Source organism: Amphiura filiformis, chromosome 14 (genome assembly GCF_039555335.1).
Source record: "Amphiura filiformis chromosome 14, Afil_fr2py, whole genome shotgun sequence".
Taxonomy (NCBI): Eukaryota; Metazoa; Echinodermata; class Ophiuroidea; order Amphilepidida; family Amphiuridae; genus Amphiura; species Amphiura filiformis.
In genome coordinates this window covers 62,830,929-62,839,530 of record NC_092641.1, presented here as the reverse complement: position 1 = coordinate 62,839,530, position 8,602 = coordinate 62,830,929, and the positions used below count along the sequence as shown (strand labels likewise).

General features: G+C 35.3%; 1 long non-coding RNA gene across 1 annotated transcript; it reads left to right on the top strand.

Annotated features, from left to right (window-relative positions):
- The first annotated feature begins 704 nt into the window (after window positions 1-704).
- LOC140170420 (uncharacterized) lies at window positions 705-8,386 on the top strand. Its single transcript, XR_011861544.1, has 3 exons — window positions 705-1,082; window positions 4,243-4,353; window positions 6,507-8,386. It is a non-coding gene; the product is annotated as an uncharacterized lncRNA (long non-coding RNA).
- Window positions 8,387-8,602: the final 216 nt, after the last annotated feature.

Sequence of the window (8,602 nt, the reverse complement as noted above, 5' to 3'; positions counted from 1 at the left end):
GTTTAAAAATATTTTTATCTCAAAATAAAAACAAGCCAGAGTAATATAACCATCATACATGAATTAGTGTTACCTGATGTATGCATGGTATTTTTATTTTTGGGGTCAAAGGTCATTAAAGGGTCACGTCCTGTTTTTAGCTAAATAACTTCAAGAATTTTTATCTCAACAATTAAACATAGTAGAATTTTTAAATTAAAATTGGAACAATGCATTTTGTCGGTGTACATAAGGTTTTATTTTCATTGAGGTCAAAGGTCATTAAAGGGGTCAAAAGGTCAATCATAAATTTTAAAAAATCAAAATCCATGTATAAGTTCCGATTAAGCTGAAATTCACCAGGAATATTCCTTATGACATCCTAAGCACTATGTAATATTTTGCGGGGTCAAAGGTAATTAAGGGATCACTTCCGGCTCTCACAGATTCATTTGTCATTCTTTCTTTCTTTCTGTCAACATCATCATAATCAGCCATCGTATCCACATGCTTTCGGCCATGTTGAACAACATTTTGGTGGTGTGCGCCCTTATGCCATATCAGCCTTGGGCACATGACATTATTATTTTTGTACTTTTAAGGTCTCACAAACCTTTATATACTTCATAAAAATGTTTCATATATTTCTCATAATCTATAAAATATTATGTTTATATCAATTAGCCAGTCTATTTAATACCCCCTCCCTCTCGGGTCACACAACACACAGATTAAGCGAAACCCCTTGAGGTCAAACAGCCTGAGGGCTGATGGCGATTTGCCATGGCGTAATCAAAACGAAGGAAGTTATAATGTAACCGGTCGTGGTTTGCCGTGAAAATGTACTGATTTGACATTATTATGGATAATTGGACTTGATTTATCAGCGTGGAAGACAATCAAAATTCTTCGGATGCTGAATTGGTGATTTAGTGAGCTGCGGATCTGGCCAGAATCAACCGATTTAAATGAAGACTTTCCGTCATGCATGCATGAGAATGGCCATGGCCATGCTAGCCGCTTGTGTTTACGTATCATACAGTACTAGTGCGCTGTGTACAATGTATGGAGCTGGAATGTAGATACTCAACCAGCCATTTGAGGTAAGCACGTAGGCTATATAATGTATGAAAGGAAAGAAGTGTTGGTTTTATACAGCTCTCGTGACGCTGCCTCTGAATTGAAGTCGGCCTACTCCCCATTCCACTTGCCAGAAAAATACGAACTAATTTTTTGGGATTAAAAAATATTATCCTGTTTTGCTAAATAAAACATTAAAGTTATTTTAATTTTTTTATTACTTCCATGGTCCGGGTATGCCCGCGCTTGTTGTCAACTGCACTGATCATCCAATCAGCGTGATTGTTTATTTTTTCTGTGTGTACGCTCGTCACCGCTGGGCGCACAGCTCGGACTATGCCTGGTCGAGCATCCTCACAGACCCCCGGGGGGGGAGGGGGTAGTACGAGGAACCCATACCGTAGGCAGCGTTAATAACGAAAATGTCATACCGATAAATGACACGTCTGTTTTGCCCGGTTTTTTAAAGTTTGCCTTGCGAACTAGGGGGGTACTCAAGTTTGGTTTTGGTAGGGACGTGCGCTGAGAATTTGAAAGTGGACCCATAAATATACCAATTTTTCAAGAAATTTGGACCCATTGATATACCAAAAGTCAAAAATTGCGGGGCTTTAACCCAAATTGTCTTAGTTTTTACAAATTTTCCCAAAATTTTGGGAAAATTTTGGCTAGATTAAGGAAAAATTGTTCTATTTTCCGAAAAATTCAGAAAATAAAAAAAAAAGGACCCATTCATATACCAAAATAGGGTTTGAAAAAGGGGTCATTGATATACCAGAAGGCTGAAAATGCTACCCATATTTATGCACGCCCCGTATGGTCATTTGTACTGAGTACCCCCTGGGACAGACCGAATGTAGTGAGGGTGCTTGGTATATCCGCCATGTTTCAAATACATGGATGGCCAGCACCCGGCCTGCAAATTTAAAGCTTTATGAGAAGCTTATTTTTAATTGCAAAATGAGAACACAGAGTGGCTTATCTTTAACCCACATTCTCAATCTCTCATGCCAGAGGTTAGGGGTACTACACCCTAGATAAATTTGTGTCTATTTTTGTATTTTTCTCAAAAACTAATAACACAGTGGTAACAAAAGTTATGTATATTATAGGGGCAAGGAATCCAATTACTACACTGGAATTTCAGTGACCCAAGACAAGCGGTTCTTTATTTATGATAAGAAATAAGGTACCGCTTGGATATAACTCATTTCGATCATATACTGAACTGCGTGTCTTGAGTCACTGAAATTTCAGTGTAGGAATTGGATTCCTTGCCCCAATATAACTTTAGTTATCAGTGTGTTATTATTTTTTGAGAAAAATGCAAAAATAGTCACAAATTTACCACAGGGGTGTAGTACATTTGTACCCCTTTAAAATAAAACGATCCCTAACTAATTATCAAAAGATCGTAAATTTAATTTCTTGAAATGTGCCGGCGAAATGATTTGTTTACAAGTAACAATCCTTGTTCGAACCGATACCGTTCATTCGGCAAACCAGGTGATCACTCAGGAACTAGGATTGGATGATCGATTGCGTTAAATTTTATCCAGGTTACCGGGCCATACCTATAAGGCGATACTCACGTCTTGGAAATATTTTTCATTCACGTTGCAAAATGATCGGAAATACACCATCAAGGCGACTCGATCGGTAAACATCATTGAAACTAAGCATATTTCTTCTTTTGATTTTTTCGATAAAATTGTAGTTTACAGTTTTGATTAGTTTGATGAGAGTGGATTTGAAAACCAGTCCACTAGTAGACGTTGTAATTGACAGTTTGACATTTCGCCGGAGGATAATGTGCATCCATAAGATGTGGCGATCAATTTCACGATTAAAATCTTTCCTTTGGGGCGATTTCCATTTCTTGCTATCATTTAAAGCCTGAAAGTATCAATACTAAAGATAGGCTATCAGTCGCTTGTGCAGATATATGATAATATTGGATTCCATTTCTTGTTTATTGTTCACTGTATGGAAAAGCCTGTTCTGTTGCATCTTGTATTGGTTGTATTTCCCACGCATTAGCTCGGACCACGGAAGTAATAAAAAATAACTTTAGCTAAATCCTATTAAATCCTTTAATGATCTAACTGCAATGAAAGTAAAATTTTATTATGTGGTCAATTTTTGGAAATAAGGGCCAAAAACATGCATTTTACTTTTACTATCATTTTGTGTGTCTTGTAATACCATTTTAGTAGGCCAAATAAAAAAAATAAATGTGTTTCACATCCCCTCCCCGGCCTCCTGCTTCCTTTTTTGAGGTGTCTTCAATTATATTTTTATTTTTTGAAATTCAGTTGTAACTTTAAAAAAAAATATGTCTAGGAAGTACATGTAGATATGCTTTCTATAGCCTTGCTAGTATTACATAATATTTTACAAGAAACACTTTTGGGCAATTCCGTAAAATTGTCAAAATTTTTAAATCGTCCAAATAACTTGATTTATGTCTCATATCGAAGGATATAGAATGTCTACTATTGAAATTAGTTCCAGTAACTGTAACTCAGTAATCTTTATTTAACATTATGACAGTAAATGTCAGTATGTTGAAGGCTAGGACCGAAGACATGCAGACAGGTCTACTATTGAAATTCATCTAACATATTTTTTTTGCAAGATATGGGCAAATTGAAACAAATTAATTAAAAAATTAGCACATTTTCAAAATTTAGTATAAATTTACTTTGTTTATAAAATATTTTCTTATATGGATCTATGTCCAATATTTAGAAATAGCATCCAGAACTCGTTGCGGTCCTAGGAATTGACAAAAATCAGAACGTACGTCCGCAACACAAAGAATGTCCGCAACAGCTGAAACCGAGTAATTTTAACCGGGAAGATAAAAAAAACACAGATTTTAGTCTAGTTGCTGTGTTTCGTACCTCATGCATACAAAACTGTTAGTTTCCATCAAAGATCTGTACACTTCAGAGTAATTATGACTGAAACACATGCATGTGTACATGTACCTCAAAAAGTACACTTTCTGTGATTGTCTGCAACGGGGGCATTTTTATGTGCCCTTGATTGATTTATTTGTATCTTTTAGTATGTGAAGCCAGAAGCACATTAATAGTAGATTCTAAGAAACTTAAAAGTGGTCATATTTGTTTTCTTTTATCATTGTTGTTATTGATATAAAATGTTAATTATCTGCAGGTGTCTACTATGTTAACGGTTTAGCAGATATGGATGCACATGGGGATGGAACAGCAGAAAATCTTAAGATTGCAATAGCTGCATTTACAGATTGAAGATACCTCAAGAAAGGTAATTATTGAATATTGTAGGAGTCGCAATTAAATGTATTAGGGTTGCGAGTCATGAATTGGGGGCCAAATGTGTTACATGCTCAAAATTAGAAAAATAATCACGCTTTCACACAACAATGATTGTAATTGTCAATTGTAATTGTAATTGTTTGTCAGAAATCTACAATTTTTATATCATCATAAAGCTGAAAGTGTAAGGAAGACAATTGTTCAACTTTTAAGTTGATATAGGCCTACAGGGTGCCACAAATATTATATACATGTAGGGTGGAAAAGTTACATTTTCGTTCAAAAAGTAAACAAATTGGTTCCTCTCTTACTCACTAACATAAACACCTGTTCTGCTAAAACCTTTTTAGATCTGCTAATAACATTGTAGGCTCTCAAAAAAAGCATCCTTGTAATGATGAGTTATGTAGCCTAACTGAGATACAGGGTGTTCAAAAGTCGTACATAAATTTTTATGATTTTTATGACATTATCAATCAAAACTTTTTTCCTTCATGTCCTACACAAAAACCAATGGCATATTTGAATTCCTCATCAAATTTCCTTCTAAAAAATATTAACTTTTACAGAAGTAGATTAACTTCTTCAAGAAATATGACATTCAGAACATTTCGGAGCACAAATGCATGCTTAGTACAGTAACGTATAGGAAAAGCCTAGAACCCATGACACAGAATGCAGCACATTAACAACAAATTAAACCAGCTTGGAGCAAAATTGGTCAAGTTACCTACTAGACATAAATACCAAAACAATGGTACATAATCCATCCTAATACCTTGCTGGGTTATGAAGTTACAGTAAAAAATAAATTTGAGAGGCACTGTCAATATTCCCTATACTTTAACACATGCCTCAACCGTAGGCACCTCAACCGTAGGCACCACCACCCCTGACTTTGCATCGTTTGAATTGCAATATCTCAAAAAGTAAATACAGTGTGAAGTTTTTACTTTCCACAGTTTTAGGTAGATGAATTAGCAACAAAATGAGACCATTTCTAGTTATGGCCAATTCCATGCCAAAAGTGCCTTTGTAATTCCTGAACATACAAAGTTATTGGTGCATCTGAACAAGAAGGGTGAGTACACCGTATGCCTAATATTAGGTATGTCCACTCCAATCAGCACAGGCAAAGCTACTCATCCACAAGGCAGTAACATAAGCATAATAATTATTTTGATAAAACTTTTACTGCACAGCTGCTGTACATGCAGTTTAAACAAAACTAGAGCAGTTCTCAGCTTTTGTGATTCTCAGCTTTTGACTCGGAGGCTGGTGATGGGATGGTTGGTGAGTTAGTGGGGATGTTGGTGGGAGGGATGTTCTTTTGGGTATAAGACGGATCTTCTCAGAACCCTGTGTGATCGGATATTCGGTTTGAATGTATTTATCATATTATCATGATGTTCAGATTGTCGCTCGTGAAAATATGGGTTTTATGACAAAATTTGTGGACAAAAATTTAAAATTTAGTTTGTTTGAATGAAATCTGAATATGTCGTATTTCATTCCAATGCATTGCTATGGGTTATATTGTACTAAAGGGGTTAGGGTGAGTTGGGCACCCAAAAAGGATGGACGAATAACACTTTTTCAAAAACTGCGCTACAAATTTGATAGTTACTTCACTACCCCTTGCCCTACAGCAGTGGTTGTCTGGTTGATACCTCATTTTAAGCCTAATTTAATACAGATTCAGTTTAGAGAAACATTAAATCATATAGTAATTATGTACAAAAATGGCATCACTTAGCATGCAATGTGCCAGGGGTGCAGGTGCAGGTGGATGCAATATACATGTTGAAGACATCGGATATTGCAACTTGATTTATGGAGTGATTAAAGAATTAAAGTTTAATAAGCTCATGTGAACACTAGCTTATATGTTGAGTGCATTTCCTCCAAATTTGGCTGATTTCTTGCATAAAATTGTAAATTGTTAGAAGTTATCAATATCTACAACATATCAAAAATATGTTTTGGACTATTTTTGACATGTTATGGAAAAGGTGTCCACCTTACGACATGCCACCATGTGATGATCTGTCATGTACATTGTATGATCAAAAGTTTACCATTTACATTGTTTGTGTATCAAACATTGTATGCTTAATAACACCCATTCTTATTTTTCTGCAGAAACATTGTTATGGTCACTAAAAACTTTGAAACAATCCAAGTTTTGAGAGACATATTTTTTTAACTGAACACATCCTTGTCAGATTTTGTAAACTACACGCCCTTGGAGGTGGTTCTCACATATCAGAACAATCAGCAAACGCACATCAGGATGATCAGAAGCGAACTGCAAAACAAGCAACAGCAAGTGGAAGATCAGAGTGGAAGTAAGAAACAGGCAACAGCTAGTGGAAACAAAACAAGCAAACCAAAGAAGTGAAATCTGCTGTGACAAGTAAAAGACTGTTAACTACGTACAACTGTAGTTTGTTTTTGAAGTACATGTTATATTTTACGAGGTACATGTAGCCTGTATTTATGTTTTTGAAGTAACATTTTACAAGGTAGCCGGTATTTACGTTTTTGAATTGTTATTTTACAAGGTAACCTGTATTTAAATGTTTTTGAAGTAGTATTTTACAAGGTAACCTAGCTGTATTCTCATTTTTGAAGTTAGTATTTTACAAGGCAGCCTGTATTTAAATGTTTTTGAAGTTGTATTTTACAAGGTCGCTTGTATTTATGTTTTTGAAGCAGTATTTTACAAGGTAGCCGGTATTTATGTTTTGAAGTAGTATTATGATAACTCATCTACTTATATAGTACTTGGTACACTGCAACCTCCACAGGGTGATACGTTGTTGGCAATACTGATCTGTGACACACATTTATTCCCTGGTGTTCAAAAGGAACACTTGTACATGTATATAGAACAGTGTCACAATTTCAAACACATGTACAATGTAATGAGCAGAGACAATAACATGTATAGAATGTGCAGTAACATCATGTACCCGTGACTTGCATTCCTGAACTATGGCAAATAGCAAAAGTAGCGGTACTATTAAAGCGCACAATTTAAGACTCAATTTACTTTGGCTCATTTCATGAAACTTTTATAAGAAAAGGGAGCAGATAACAATCTATTTCTGAAAAATAACACAACTTCATGTGAGACGTGAAGTATGTATCTGTTTAGAATACATAATATTATTAATAGAATGTTTTGGACACTTGTGAAAAACCAACAAGCAAGATTTAACATGTAAAAAGATCAATGTCAGAAGAACACCATTGAAAGTGTCAAGAAGGCTGATGATATAATATCAAAATTACCAGCATGATGATTTTTGATATGCTGTTGAGTTTGATATATCATCAGCACTCTTGACACAAGATTAGAGTGATTAGACTGGTGTATTTTTTGTGTTGTGGCTTATCAGAATAATTAATTTCACACTTTGCAGTGCTACTCTAGTACATGTATGACTTTTAAAAAACGTTCAATATCAGGGTCAATTCAAATTTCTTAACCCTCTTCGCGCGGGTGTCGACTGCAGACGACATGTTTCAAAAAATTCTAAAAATTCAAAAATTTCCGAAATGTAAATTTTCATTACCATATTTGGAATCAGCATGAAAAATGCATTGAAATGAGTACAAACAAGCCTAGTATTGGTTCAGTGGTTCTTTAGATAGCTCTTGATAGTTTGAGAAAATATCTCAAAATTTGGACTTTTAATGTTGAAGCCTATGGCTAGCACGCAGAGCATTAATCTTATCTTCCCTGATCCAACAGATACCTGTTGTTTCTCAACGTTATAGTTACTGCACTATGATAGGCCTAATTGTGTTGTCAACTTGAAGTATCATTATAGTAATTTTTAAAAAGTGCAACAAGTGAAAAATCATGTGATGTTTACTGTTCAAGGATAATATACCCTATGTGTCATAATCCAGTACATGTCAATTATACATGTAGGTAACAAACCGATTAGCACCAACAACAAAAGGTTTCACTTATTCCAAAGAGCATATAAATAAAAATTCTCTGCATTAAATGACCAGTATTTGCACACAGATATGTACTCTTTACTCCTTCAAAGTTGGTTGCCGGAGCTTTGTTGCTCACTCTCTCCGAAGTGGTTGAGAGATCTGGGTTCCAACAGAAGAGAAATGAAGACAGTTAGCAGGGCAGTGTCAGAGGATCCTGAATCAGGAACTTCATGGATATGGTCCAAATAGTTATGTCCAAAGGAGCAGATAGTTTGACTGTG